The sequence below is a fragment of the Lolium rigidum genome, chromosome 4 (assembly GCF_022539505.1).
Source record: "Lolium rigidum isolate FL_2022 chromosome 4, APGP_CSIRO_Lrig_0.1, whole genome shotgun sequence".
Lineage (NCBI taxonomy): Eukaryota > Viridiplantae > Streptophyta > Magnoliopsida > Poales > Poaceae > Lolium > Lolium rigidum.
Window position 1 is genome coordinate 60,875,420 of NC_061511.1, and position 16,452 is coordinate 60,891,871.

Genomic DNA, 16,452 nt, shown 5'->3' on the forward strand with positions numbered 1-16,452 from the left:
TGCTCAATAGATCATGTTTAAGCTCTTGCATCATGTACTTTGCACCTATTAATGAAGAACTACCATAGAGCTTGTTGAAATTTGGTTTGCATGATTGGTCTCTCTAAAGTCTAGATATTTTCTGGTGAAGTGTTTGAACAACAAGGAAGACAGTGTAGAGTCTTATAATGCTTGCAATATGTTCTTATGTAAGTTTTGCTGTACCTGTTCATACTTGTGTTTGCTTCAAACAACCTTGCTAGCCCAAAGCCTTGTACTGAGAGGGAATACTTCTTGTGCATCCAAATCCTTGAGCCAAAACCTATGCCATTTATGTCCACCATACCTACCTACTATGTGGTATTTTTCTGGCATTCTGATGGCGTGTAACTCACACGTTCGTTGGGAACCCCAAGAGGAAGGTATGATGCGCACAGCAGCAAGTTTTCCCTCAGAAAGAAACCAAGGTTTATCGAACCAGGAGGAGCCAAGAAGCACGTTGAAGGTTGATGGCGGCGGGATGTAGTGCGGCGCAACACCGGGGATTCCGGCGCCAACGTGGAACCTGCACAACACAACCAAAGTACTTTGCCCCAACGAAACGGTGAGGTTGTCAATCTCACCGGCTTACTTCGTAACAAAGGATTAACCGTATTGTGTGGAAGATGATTGTTTGCGAGAAAACAGTAGAACAAGTATTGCGAGTAGATTGTATTTCGGTAAAGAGAATTGGACCGGGGTCCACGGTTCACTAGAGGTGTCTCTCCCATAAGACAAACAGCATGTTGGGTGAACAAATTACAGTTGGGCAATTGACAAATAAAGAGATCATGACCATGCACATACATATCATGATGAGTATTGTGAGATTTAATTGGGCATTACGACAAAGTACATAGACCGCCATCCAACTGCACCTATGCCTAAAAAGTCCACCTTCAGGTTATCATCCGAACCCCTTCCAGTATTAAGTTGCAAAGCAACAGACAATTGCATTAAGTATGGTGTGTAATGTAATCAACAACTACATCCTTAGACATAGCATCAATGTTTTATCCCTAGTGGCAATAGCACAACACAACCTTAGAACTTTACATCACTTGTCCCGGTGTCAATGCGGGCATGAACCCACTATCGAGCATAAGTACTCCCTCTTGGAGTTACAAGCATCTACTTGGCCAGAGCATCTACTAGTAACGGAAAGCATGCAAGATCATAAATAACACATAGGTATAACTTTGATAATCAACATAACAAGTATTCTCTATTCATCGGATCCCAACAAACGCAACATATAGAATTACATATAGATGATCTTGATCATGTTAGGCAGCTCACAAGATCCGACAATGATAGCACAATGGGGAGAAGACAACCATCTAGCTACTGCTATGGACCCATAGTCCAGGGGTAGACTACTCACACATCACACCGGAGGCGACCATGGCGGCGTAGAGTCCTCCGGGAGATGATTCCCCTCTCCGGCGGGGTGCCGGAGGCGATCTCCTGGATCCCCGAGATGGGATCGGCGTTGGCGGCGTCTCTGGAAGGTTTTCCGTATCGTGGCTCTCGGTACTGGGGGTTTCGTCACGGAGGCTATTTGTAGGCGGAAGGGCAGGTCAAGAGGCGGCACGAGGGCCCCACACCACAGGGCCGCGCGGCCAAGGGGGGGGGCATGCCGCCCTAGGGTGTGGCCCCCTCGTGGCCCCTCTTCGTCTCTCCTTCGGACTTCTGGAAGCTTCGTGGAAAAATAGGCCCCTGGGCTTTGATTTCGTCCAATTCCGAGAATATTTCCTTACTAGGATTTCTGAAACCAAAAACAGCGAAAACGACAAGCTGGCACTTCGGCATCTTGTTAATAGGTTAGTTCCGAGAAAATGCACGAATATGACATAAAGTGTGCATAAAACATGTAGATAACATCAATAATGTGGCATGGAACATAAGAAATTATCGATACGTCGGAGACGTATCAGCATCCCCAAGCTTAGTTACGCTCGTCCCGAGCGGGTAAAACGATAACACGGATAATTTACGGAGTGACATGCCATCATAATCTTGATCATACTATTTGTAAAGCATATGTAGTGAATGCAGCGATCAAAACAATGTATATGACATGAGTAAACAAGTGAATCATATAGTAAAGACTTTTCATGAATAGCACTTCAAGACAAGCATCAATAAGTCTTGCATAAGAGTTAACTCATAAAATTCAAAGTAAAGGCATTGAAGCAACACAAAAGAAGATTAAGTTTCAGCGGTTGCTTTCAACTTGTAACATGTATATCTCATGGATATTGTCAACATAGAGTAATATAATAAGTGCAATAAGCAAGTATGTAGGAATCAATGCACAGTTCACACAAGTGTTTGCTTCTTGAGGTGGAGAGAAATAGGTGAACTCACTCAACATTGAAAGTAAAAGAATGGTCCTCCATAGAGGAAAAGCATCGATTGCTATATTTGTGCTAGAGCTTTGATTTTGAAAACATGAAACAATTTTGTCAACGGTAGTAATAAAGCATATGCATCATGTAAATTATATCTTATAAGTTGCAAGCCTCATGCATAGTGTACCAATAGTGCCCGCACCTTGTCCTAATTAGCTTGGACTACCTGGATTATCACCGCAATACATATGCTTTCACCAAGTATCACAAAGGGGCACCTCTATGCCGCCTGTACAAAGGTCTAAGGAGAAAGCTCGCATTTGGATTTCTCGCTTTTGATTATTCTCAACTTAGACATCCATACCGGGACAACATAGACAACAGATAATGGACTCCTCTTTTAATGCTTAAGCATTCAACAACAATTAATTCTTTTCTCATTAGAGATTTGAGGATGTTTGTCCAAAACTGAAACTTCCACCATGGATCATGGCTTTAGTTAGCGGCCCAATGTTCTTCTCTAACAATATGCATGCTCAAACCATTCAACTCGGTGTAGATCGCCCTTACTTCGGACAAGACGAACATGCATAGCAACTCACATGAAATTCAACAATGAATAGTTGATGGCGTCCCCGATAAACATGGTTATCGCACAACAAGCAACTTAATAAGAGATAAAGTGCATAATTACATATTCAATACCACAATAGTTTTTAAGCTATTTGTCCCATGAGCTATATATTGCAAAGGTGAATGATGGAATTTTAAAGGTAGCACTCAAGCAATTTACTTTGGAATGGCGAGAAAATACCATGTAGTAGGTAGGTATGGTGGACACAAATGACATAGTGGTTGGCTCAAGTATTTTGGATGCATGAGAAGTATTCCCTCTCGATACAAGGTTTAGGCTAGCAAGGCTTATATGAAACAAACACAAGGATGAACCGGTGCAGCAAAACTCACATAAAAGACATATTGAAAACATTATAAGACTCTACACCGTCTTCCTTGTTGTTCAAACTCAATACTAGAAATTATCTAGACCTTAGAGAAACCAAATATGCAAACCAAATTTTAGCATGCTCTATGTATTTCTTCATTAATGGGTGCAAAGCATATGATGGAAGAGCTTAATCATGAGCACAACAATTGCCAAGTATCACATTACCCAAGACATTTATAGCAATTACTACATGTATCATTTTCCAATTCCAACCATATAACAATTTAACGAAGGAGAAACTTCGCCATGAATACTATGAGTAGAAACCAAGGACATACTTGTCCATATGCTACAGTGGAGCGTGTCTCTCTCCCATAAAGTGAATGCTAGGATCCATTTTATTCAAACAAAACAAAAAACAAAAACAAACCGACGCTCCAAGAAAAAGCACATAAGATGTGATGGAATAAAAATATAGTTTCAGGGGAGGAACCTGATAATGTTGTCGATGAAGAAGGGGATGCCTTGGGCATCCCCAAGCTTAGACGCTTGAGTCTTCTTAATATATGCAGGGGTGAACCACCGGGGCATCCCCAAGCTTAGAGCTTTCACTCTCCTTGATCATGTTGCATCATACTCCTCTCTTGATCCTTGAAAACTTCCTCCACACCAAACTCGAAACAACTCATTAGAGGGTTAGTGCACAATAAAAATTAACATATTCAGAGGTGACACAATCATTCTTAACACTTCTGGACATTGCATAATGCTACTGGACATTAGTGGATCAAAGAAATTCATCCAACATAGCAAAAGAGGCAATGCGAAATAAAAGGCAGAATCTGTCAAAACAGAACAGTTCGTATTGACGAATTTTAAAATGGCACCAGACTTGCTCAAATGAAAATGCCCAAATTGAATGAAAGTTGCATACATATATGAGGATCATGCACGTAAATTGGCTTAATTTTCTGAGTTACCTACAGGGAGGTGGACCCAGATTCGAGACAGCAAAGAAATATGGAACTGTGCAGTAATCCAAATCTAGTACTTACTTTTCTATCAACGGCTTAACTTGGCACAACAAAACACAAAACTAAGATAAGGAGAGGTTGCTACAGTAGTAAACAACTTCCAAGACACAAAATAAAAACAAAGTACTGTAGGTAAAAACATGGGTTGTCTCCCATAAGCGCTTTTCTTTAACGCCTTTCAGCTAGGCGCAGAAAGTGTGCATCAAGTATTATCAAAGGATGATGCATTCTCAGCGGGGTGTGAAGTTTTCTCAACTAGGCATAGTATATTGGATACATAAGTTTTAGCATCTCCCTTTTCATTAGTCTTAGGCATGCTACTCTCATCAAACAAATTTTCAGGAACAAGCCAAGCATAGTTATTTTCTAGTGCATCATTCATAGCTAAGAGTTTGCATGGTATTGATGCTTTGATCTCCCCACCATCATCAATGTTATTAGTGTATCTTATTCTATCCATGTCCATCTTTTCAAGGAGACTAACAAAATTAGTATGAGAACCAAGCATATCAAATTTAGCAAAGACCTTTCTAGCTTCTCTTGCTAGACCACCAAATTCTCTAAGAAGGGTTTCTAAAACAAAATCTTTCTTTTCCCCCTTCTTCCATATCACCAAGTGTGAGAAACATGTGTTGGATTATAGGATTAAGATTAACAAATTTAGTTTCCAACAGGCGAACTAAATGCGCAGCAGCAATTTCATAAGTAGGCGCAAGGTCTACCAAGTGTCTATCTTCGAAATTTTCAATGGTACTAACATGATTGAAGAATTCTTCTATATTATTTCTCCCAACTATAGACCCACGTCCTACCGGTATGTTTTTTGTGGTAAAATTAAAAGGAAACATGATGAATCAAGTAAAGTAAATGCAAGTAACTAATTTTTTTTTGTGTTTTCGATATAGCAAACAAGATAGCAAATAAAGTAAAACTAGCAACTAATTTTTTTGTATTTTGATTTAGTGCAGCAAACAAAGTAGTAAATAAAACTAAGCAAGACAAAAACAAAGTAAAGAGATTGAGAAGTGGAGACTCCCCTTGCAGCGTGTCTTGATCTCCCAGACAACGGCGCCAGAAAATATGCTTGATGGCGTGTAACTCACACGTTCGTTGGGAACCCCAAGAGGAAGGTATGATGCGCATAGCAGCAAGTTTTCCCTCAGAAAGAAACCAAGGTTTATCGAACCAGGAGGAGCCAAGAAGCACGTTGAAGGTTGATGGCGGCGGGATGTAGTGCGGCGCAACACCGGGGATTCCGGCGCCAACGTGGAACCTGCACAACACAACCAAAGTACTTTGCCCCAACGAAACAGATGAGGTTGTCAATCTCACCGGCTTGCTGTAACAAAGGATTAACCGTATTGTGTGGAAGATGATTGTTTGCGAGAAAGCGAGTAGAACAAGTATTGCAGTAGATTGTATTTCAATAAAGAGAATTGGACCGGGGTCCACAGTTCACTAGAGGTGTCTCTCCCATAAGACAAACAGCATGTTGGGTGAACAAATTACAGTTGGGCAATTGACAAATAAAGAGAGCATGACCATGCACATACATATCATGATGAGTATTGTGAGATTTAATTGGGCATTACGACAAAGTACATAGACCGCCATCCAACTGCATCTATGCCTAAAAAGTCCACCTTCAGGTTATCATCCGAACCCCTTCCAGTATTAAGTTGCAAAGCAACGGACAATTGCATTAAGTATGGTGCGTAATGTAATCAACAACTACATCCTTAGACATAGCATCAATGTTTTATCCCTAGTGGCAACAGCACAACACAACCTTAGAACTTTACATCACTTGTCCCGGTGTCAATGCGAGGCATGAACCCACTATCGAGCATAAGTACTCCCTCTTGGAGTTACAAGCATCTACTTGGCCAGAGCATCTACTAGTAACGGAAAGCATGCAAGATCATAAATAACACATAGGTATAACTTTGATAATCAACATAACAAGTATTCTCTATTCATCGGATCCCAACAAACGCAACATATAGAATTACATATAGATGATCTTGATCATGTTAGGCAGCTCACAAGATCCGACAATGATAGCACAATGGGGAGAAGACAACCATCTAGCTACTGCTATGGACCCATAGTCCAGGGGTAGACTACTCACACATCACACCGGAGGCGACCATGGCGGCGTAGAGTCCTCCGGGAGATGATTCCCCTCTCCGGCAGGGTGCCGGAGGCGATCTTCTGGATCCCCCGAGATGGGATCGGCGTTGGCGGCGTCTCTGGAAGGTTTTCCGTATCGTGGCTCTCGGTACTGGGGGTTTCGTCACGGAGGCTATTTGTAGGCGGAAGGGCAGGTCAAGAGGCGGCACGAGGGCCCCACACCACAGGGCCGCGCGGCCAAGGGGGGGGCGCCGCCCTAGGGTGTGGCCCCCTCGTGGCCCCTCTTCGTCTCTCCTTCGGACTTCTGGAAGCTTCGTGGAAAAATAGGCCCCTGGGCTTTGATTTCGTCCAATTCCGAGAATATTTCCTTACTAGGATTTCTGAAACCAAAAACACCAGAAAACAGCAACTGGCACTTCGGTATCTTGTTAATAGGTTAGTTCCAGAAAATGCACGAATATGACATAAAGTGTGCATAAAACATGTAGATAACATCAATAATGTGGCATGGAACATAAGAAATTATCGATACGTCGGAGACGTATCACATTCCAAAGTAAATTACTTGAGTGCTACCTTTAAAATTTCATTCTTTGTCTTTGCAATATATAGCTCATGGGAAAATAGCTTAAAAACTATTGTGGTAAAGAATATGTAGCTTATGTATCTTATTTCTTATAAGTTGCTTGTTTATCGGTAACCATGTTTCTGGGGACGCCATCAACTATTACACCTTTGTTGAATATCATGTGAGTTGCTATGCATGTTCGTCTTGTCTGAAGTAAGGGTGATTTATCATGATCAAATGGTTTGAGTATGCATATTGTTAGAGAAGAACATTGGTCTGCTAACTAAAGCCATGTATCATGGTGGAAGTTTCAGTTTGGACATTAATCCTCAAACTCTTATGAGAATATTATCTGTTGTTGAATGCTTATGCATTAAAGAGGAGTCCATTATATGTTTTCTATGTTGTCCCGGTATGGATGTCCTCAAGTTGAGATCTATCAAAAACGAGAAATCAAATGCGATCTATCTCCTTGGACCTTTGTACAGGCGACATAGAGGTACCCCTTTGTGACACTTGGTTGAAACATATGTTATGCAATGATAACCCATGTAAATCCAGGCTAATTAGGACAAGGTGCGAGCACTATTGGTATTCTATGCATGAGGCTTGCAACTTATAGGATGTCTTATGCATAACACATATGAATTATTACTACCGTTGACAAAATTGTTTCTATGTTTTCAAAATGAAAAGCTCTAGCACAAAAATAGTAATCCATGCTTCCCTCTGCGAAGGGCCTTTCTTTTACTTTATGTTGAGTCAGTCTACCTACTTCTTTCTATCTTAGAAGCAAACACTTGTGTCAACTATGTGCATTGATTCCTACATACTTGCTTATTTGCAATCATCATATTACTTTGTGTTGATAGTTATCCATGAGATATACATGTTGAAGTTGAAAGCAACTGCTGAAACTTATATCTTCCTTGTGTTGCTTCAAAACTTTCTACTAAGAATTTATTGCTTTATGAGTTAACTCCTATGCAAGTCTTATTGATGCTTGTCTTGAAAGTACTATTCATGAAAAGTATTTGCTATATGATTCAGTTGTTTAATCATTGTCTTTACCATTGCTTCGAATCACTTCATTCATCTCATATGCTTTACAATAGTATTGATCAAGATTATGATAGCATGTCACTTCAGAAATTATCCTTGTTATCGTTTACCTACTCGAGGGCGAGTAGGAACTAAGCTTGGGGATGCTTGATACGTCTCAAACGTATCTATAATTTCTTATGTTCCATGCTAGTTTTATGACAATACTCACATGTTTATATGCACTTTACACCATTTATATGCATTTTCCGGTACTAACCTATTGACAAGATGCCGAAGCGCCAGTTCCTGTTTTGTGTTGTTTTTGGTTTCAGAAATCCCACAAAGGAAATATTCTCGGAATTGGACGAAACGAACGCCCAGGATCTTATTTTTCCACGGAGCTTCCAGAAGACCGAAGAGAATACGAAGTGGGGCCACGAGGCGCCCAAACCATAGGGCGGCGCGGCCAGGGGAGGGGACCGCGCCGGCCTATAGTGTGGGGCCCTCGTGCCTCCACCGACTCTGCCATTCCGCCTACTTAAACTCTCCATCACGAAAACCCTATTACCGAGATCCACGATACGGAAAAAGTTCCAGAGACGCCGCCGCCGCCAATCCCATCTCAGGGGATTCAGGAGATCGCCTCCGCACCCTGCCGGAGAGGGGAATCATCTCCCGGAGGACTCTACATCACCATGATCGCCCCCGGACTGATGTGTGAGTAGTTCATCCTTGGACTATGGGTCCATAGAAGTAGCTAGATGGTTATCTTCTCCTCGTTGTGCTATCATGTTAGATCTTGTGAGCTACCTATCATGATCAAGATCATCTATTTGTAATGCTACATGTTGTGTTTGTTGGGATCCGATGAATATGGAATACTATGTCAAGTTGATTATCAATCTATCATATATGTGTTGTTTATGATCTTGCATGCTCTCCGTTGCTAGTAGAGGCTCGGCCAAGTTGATACTTGTGACTCCAAGAGGGAGTATTTATGCTCGATAGTGGGTTCATGCCTCCATTGAATCTGGGACAGTGACAAAAAGTTCTAAGGTTGTGGATGTGTTGTTGCCACTAGGGATAAAACATCAATGGTTTGTATAAGCATATTTGTGTTGATTACATTACGCACCATACTTAATGCAATTGTCTGTTGTTTGCAACTTAATACTGGAAGGGGTGCGGATGCTAACCCGAAGGTTGACTTTTTAGGCATAGATGCATGCTGGATAGCGGTCTATGTACTTTGTCGTAATGCCCTAAGTAAATCTCATATTAGTCATCATGATATGTATGTGCATTGTTATGACCTCTCTATTTGTCAATTGCCCAACTGTAATTTGTTCACCCAACATGCTATTTCTTATTGGAGAGACACCACTAGTGAACTCGTGGACCCTGGTCCATTCTTTTACATCTGAATACAATCCATCGCAATCATTGTTCTCTACTGTTCTTCGCAAACAAACATCATTTTCCACACCATACATTTAATCCTTTGTTTACAGCAAGCCGGTGAGATTGACAACCTCACTTTTAAGTTGGGGCAAAGTATTTTGATTGTGTTGTGCAGGTTCCACGTTGGCGCCGGAACCCCTGGTGTTGCGCCGCACTACACTCCTCCACCAACAACCTTCACGTGGCCTTCATCTCCTACTAGTTCGATAACCTTGGTTTCTTACTGAGGGAAAACTTGCTGCTGTACGCATCACACCTTCCTCTTGGGGTTCCCAACGGACGTGTGCTTCACGCGTTAACAACCGGTTATACCGGTTTTTTGTGAAAAAATTCGAATTATTTCTAAGTTCAAGAAAATGCTTGCTTGGCAAAAGTACTTTGAGTCTCATACGCCAAACACCCAAAAAGAGGTAGGCAGAGCCAAAGCAAAAGAACCAAGTGTGCGTCATATTGGATGCGGAAACGAATCCGGAATTTTCACTGTGCAAGATCAAAGCAAACCAAAACAGAGCGGAAAGAGCTCAATCACATAAGTTATCGGCTTAATATATAAGCTTATCAGTTGAATATCTTAGCCTACCTGCAAAGTTAAAAGTAGCACAACCAAAAGGATTTAACTGTATATTACATCATCCCACCCGGCATACCGGGGATTTCACGAGTGGTTTTTTGAGACACAGGAATAAGGTTCATCAGACATATTCCGGAGAGGAAATCCTCGGAGCTTGGCCAGTGGTGTCCGGTTTTGTCGGCAGTGGTGGTACCTTCAGCAGTCTCTTCAACGGGTTGTTCGGCTTCACACCGGTATATGAGACAAAAGCCCAAGCAGGCAAAGTGTCAAATATTCCCAAGATGGCAAAATCTATTCCGGTAAACACCCAAGAAGGCTATACACCGGTGTATGAAAAAGATGCAAAAAAACACCCAAAAAGGATAAACCGGTATGAAAAAGATGCCGGTAAAAGAAAGAGATGAGAACAAGAGCTAACCGTTGGCAAGTTTTTCACTAAGTACTGCGTGCTTAACCCAAAACTCGGGGACTGGCTATGCCGGTTTTTGGCAAGTTTCGCGCCAAGTACTGCGTGCTTAACCCGAAACTCGGGGACTAGCTATGCCGGTTTTTTGGCAAGTTTCGCGCTAAGTACTTCATGCTTAACCCGAAACTCGGGGGCTGTGTATACTGGTATGAAAAAGATGAAAAAAAAGAGGAAGTGTTTTTTGGAAGATTCACGCTAAGTATTTCTCACTTAACCCGAATCTCGGGGACTGAGTATATATATACATCGGGTTTCATCTGTAAACTGGTATTGACTAATATCATACTACGAGGGTGCAAATTTTTCAGCGGACGGAGGCTTGTTGGTAAAAGATACCGGCTAAAAGAAGCCGGAAAAGCTCGGATGAGTTCGGTTGTTCGGATTGGGATCGGTATAACACCGGATGAGGTTAACTTTAAACCGGTAAGATTAATCCGGATGCTCAAAGTTGAGTAAGAATGGAGCTAAGTTAAAACAAATCGGTATACCAGGAGGGGTATACTGGAGTACGACAAACATAAGTGATTGATGCAAATGATGCTGGAGCTCAAAGGTAAAGATACCGAACATGGTCGTTTCTAACCAAAGATACCGGAAAAGAAATAAGATACCGGATTAAAGAATAAACCGGATTATGATGGCTTAGTTTAACAGTGTTGGATGAAACAATCCGGTATACCTGGCGGGGTATATCGGAGTAAAGGCAACCGGTGATATCTAAGCCGGTTATATGCCAAGAGGAGAAATTGAGATACAAAGGGTAAGAAGCCGGCCCTCACGGACAAAGATAACGGAAGAAAGATACCAGGAAAAGATACCGGAAGCTCTTGCTGAGTTCGGAAGAAAGATACATGAGCAAACATACCGGAGTAAAGATACGGGAGCAAAGATACCGGAGCAAAGATAACGGAAGAAAGATACCGGAGCAAAGATAACGGAGCAAAGATACCGGAAGCTTTTGCTGAGTTCGGTGTGATGAGATGGTTTCGGCAGAGACGCCGGAAGGTTTTTAACTAGATGACGGAAGGTTTAAACCGGTACTTTGAGATGGGAACCTGGCATGGTCCGTTGGATAGAATCCACCGGACTATACCAGCTTCGGGGACTAATGTTGGGGGGATGACCCCCGGTATGCCAAAAGCATGGCAAACTAGCCTTGTTTAGGCTGTTGAGGTACCTGTTTAAAGGTTGTTCCGGATAAGGAAGTTGAGTTCGGGCTAAGGAGAAACTATGCCCGTATCCCAGAAGGGGTATACCAGAATGGTCTAAGAAGGTACCGGAGTACCGGCACGGGCTACACTGTAGCACGTCGGCAAGCTGGTCAAAGATTCTCTCGAGAGCTAGAGGACAAGGATGAGCGAAGCACTTCAGCTTTAATCGAAGCTCTGAGGCCAAAGCAGAAGATGACGTAAAAGATACCGGAGGATGTCATCATTCCTGATTAAAGGCATACCGGTATCACCTGCTGCCAAAGAGGCTTTGTAAAGTAGTTTGTCTAGTCAAAGGTGCCATTAGGGTTTTTTCCTCTGTAAGGCACCCTCTCCCCTATATAAGGAGAGGGAGCACACCCTAGCGTGGGGTAACTTACCATGTATCTGATAGCATGTAACCTAATCTGAGTATGGAATAGAGAGATCCCAAGTTGAGATAGTGCTTGTGTTCTTCTTCTTCAACCTCTGGCCAAGGCCAAGTTCTTCAGGAAAGCTACCGGTAATCCATTCGGAGTTCATCCCTGTGCTACCAAAACCCTCCCCCGAATCCTCTAGCTCACATTCGGCCCCAACTCAAGCCATCCCATGGCATCTGTCTGTTCACCACGACGACATTGATCTAACCCTTGGAGCATAATCGCGCTAACCTCGAGGATAACTTTTTGAAACCACCCTCTAACGCACCGTCTAACCAGCTGAGAGAACAATAGCCTCAAAGCCAAGCTACATCACATGGTTCACCTGGTCCTCATAAAGTGAAGCTCCTGAAGATACCTCAAGACTCAAGATTAGGTGTAGTTTAACTGCTCACTTCTTAACTTGTATAAGTCAACACCAACGCTCAAGCTCAAGATTGTTTCCGACGACCTTTGTTCCGGCTTCATATGGATACCAACCAGGAGTTTCATCAACTTACCAACCTACCGTGTGTCCTATGGTTTTGTAAACACCGTGTTTACCTATTGAAGTCTTGGTCTACACGTCTCGCTTGAAGATTCTTCAACTGAATGCGGAAGATGGATGACTTCTTCAGAAGCCCCAGACAGAACCTCAAGGCAGAAGCTCTGAGTTTTTCCGAAAGCCCGGTGAAAAATCTTAACGGTGGAATACTTCGTCTCCACTTAAATTTTTAAGCTAACTCTAAAAAGTTTTCAACCCTACTAAAGCACTGTTGGGATAGGCTAACTCTCCTTGAATTATGGACTCTAACACCTGCTTGGAGTAGTCTACCTCTTCACGAAGCTTGCCCTCGGTAGAAAATCTACCGTGTCTCTCAGAAGCTGAAGTTGCGACCCTCCCAACAACGGCACATCTACAGAAGAATGGAGTCTAACTTCAGTTAAACTTTACAACCCCTCTAGTTCTATGCTTAGTAATCTCGGGACGAGATTATTTTAAGGGTGGAAGATCTGTCACACCCCAACTTTTTCAACCATGTTTTATTGTCCATAATGCAAAAATAAGGGGGAACAAAAACTTTTTCTATAGACTAATTAGATGAATTGCCTTGATCTGTTTGTTATAATGAACCTCTTTGATCTGTTGGTAGATGCATTGTCTTGTTTGTTAAGTTTTTTCTTGAGCTACCCCAAATAACAACACTTATAGTGGTAAGACAAGCAACTCGCCTAATAAAACACTTGTGTGACTAAGGAAAAGTTGTTATCCCTTTTCACCACCTCAAACCTTTCTTCTGATGGCAACTTGAGAGTGTGCCTACTTAAAAATTCCTCTTTGTGTTATAATCTAGCTCAACCCATCCTTGTTTCAAAACTTGGGATCATCTATCCCTAACTACATCCTTCTCTTATACCCTAGTCAAAACCCCTCCAACATCACGATTTTTGGCTAAGTCTTAAAACTGTTCTCAGGATCAGTTTTGGAGCCTTTAGATTAAGTGATCCTTTTCCAGCTAATGTTTTTCACTTGGCCTTAGACCTACCTTGTCTTGTGTACTTCCCAGCCATCCCGATGCCTTGAGCCATATCACTCTCTTACCCATTTTTCCTTGTTGGTTTTGAAGTCAAGTCAATAAGATGTTTTGGCAGGCTTAAAATGTTCAAACTTTGGCAGTTAATCTATAAGCACCCACAACTGTTATTAGTGATCTCAATGCATAGATCTCATCTATGCAACACCCTCTTCAACTTCCACGTCTTGCATGTCCCATTCTACCCTTACAATTCTTATATTCACGTGATCGTGTACCCTATCCAATGTTTAACCTTCAGATCACTTCCTCCACTTTTACCTCTTGTTTTTATTTTAATCCACGTTTAATCTCCACAAAACCAAGTGTGTGAATGATTGTCACATAATGTCGTAATCATATACCCTTGAGATCACTCCTCCCAAAATTAGTTTTCTTTCTCTTTCTCAAAAGTTCTCAAAACCCCATACCCTTCTATGTGGCTGTCAAAATATTTCTAATTTCCAAACTATCTTCAAAACCTTCATCAATTGAATCTTGGAAAGTATGTCTGATATGTCTATCATATCTTTTCCCTTCAAAATTTATTTGCTAGAAAGACCACTTTTGTTTTCACCAAAATGCATGGTTATGGTACATGTGCCATCCTTGCACCAAAATTTATTTGCTAGAAAGACCACTTTTGTTTTCACCAAATTTATTTGCTAGAAAGACCACTTTTGCTAGAAAGATCACTATATTATGCCGAATGAAGATCCGCAAATGGCGAAAAGGACAAATCTATGAAATTGGGTTTCATTGACCCGAATACCGTGAATGAGTATAGTCTCCACAACCATGCCAGAGAAATGGAGGATAACTTGGTATGGGCGTTAAGGAGACAAGAACACAAAAGGGAAATATTATTTCCTTATAACTTCAAGTGAGTGTTACTATCTTGTACATATTAAATCTATATCACTTACTCGATGTTAAGTTTAATTGATGAGTTATGCGTGTGCGCAGGTTTCACTTTATTCTACTACTCATTGAACTTGACTGAGGACTAGTACAAGTCAGGGACTCGAAACACAAACCCCTTGAGGCATGAGGGGACATGGCTGATATGGTCCAGAGGTAATTTCAATCACCATGGCACTATATTGACAACTTTTTTGTGTGATATCAAGTAATTCATAACTCTTTTATTCATTTTCTATGTCGGGCAGGGTTTGGAAATGGTTCACCAAGAAGACTCTAGGTTAGTGGCAAAAGGAGCTTCAAATTCAACAAATACCAGTAGTTACTACTAGCTAGATCCGTGTATCTGTTTGATTATAGTTTCAATACCATTACTATCCTTGATTATTATTTTGATTGAACTATGTTCTCGTAAAGTGCTTGACGCAAAAAGATGGGAATAAATTATGTGGATTCTACATTTGCGAGTTCATTCGCTAGACGACTTGCGATACGGGGATAATTTTAGAACAAATTCTAGTACGTCAATAATATTCACAATTTTATTTTATTACCATCAATTGTGTTGTGTTTCATTCATATATATTGACCCCTTCCTTAAATTAGATCAAACGGTCGCGGGAAGGTCTTCTAGCAACCGAGCATGTATGAACAATTCAAGAAGAATTCGTGTAATTCTTTCTTAAAAAGTTCATAGTACCAACCTGAGAATTCCATCATCAAATCAATTTTGGACAATAGGGATTGTAATAGAAATTATATTGTATATATGCATAGAAATTATATTGTATATATGCATGAACGTTTTGGCGCCATTGTATATATGCATGAACGTGCAATAGAAATCAAGTTTGTTGTATGTGTGTATTAATGTGTTTCAAATGGCGAGCCCTGGGCGTGAGAGCGGACTCTGCCGCGGCAAGAAAATGGTGCCAAAACGTTGCCCCGGCAGAAACCTTTAGCACCGGTTCATGTTATGAACCGGTGCTAAAGATCCTCCCGCCCGGGCATTGGGCAAGCGCCACATGGTGCTCCTTTAGCACCGGTTCGCAACCCAACAGGTGGTAAAGGGGAGGCTTTAGCTCCGATTGTGTTGCACCGGTTGTGCAACCGGTGCAAAATGCCCTTACAAACCGGTACAAAAGGCTCATTTTCTACTACTGCGGTGTGGAGAACCAACCTGTGGTTGGGTAGTTATGAGGGCAGTGGCACTAGTAGGGAAATGCTTATAGGTGGAGCTCAGTTCTGTGGCGCACCATTAAAAATGCGCCACAGAAAGTTATTTTGTGGCGCACCAGGCAAGGTGCGCCACAGAAATAGCTTAATTTTGTGGCGCACCAGGGATCCATGCGCCACAAAAGATTGGTGGGGCCCACACCCTGTCACCCCCAATCATTGGTTTTACTTTTTCTATGGCGCACTGACCCAAGTGTGCCACATAAATACGTTATTTTGTGGCGCAGCTCCGCGGTACGCCACAAAAATATGGTATTCTGTGGCGCACTGTGTCTGGTCCGCCACATAAATAAGGTATTCTATGGCGCACTGTGCTCGGTGCGCCACAGAATTAGCGAACCAGATATACAAAAGTGAGCCAACCTCCCATCTACCACACTACCCAAGCCATTCTTCTTCCTCCATCTAGCTCGTCCCCCCTTCTCTCTCATACCATTTTGGCTATACTTTTCACTTGCTTGGGTATTTATTGCACTTACTTTGGTTGATACATAATTGGAGTTGAGGAGAAGGCTCTCCA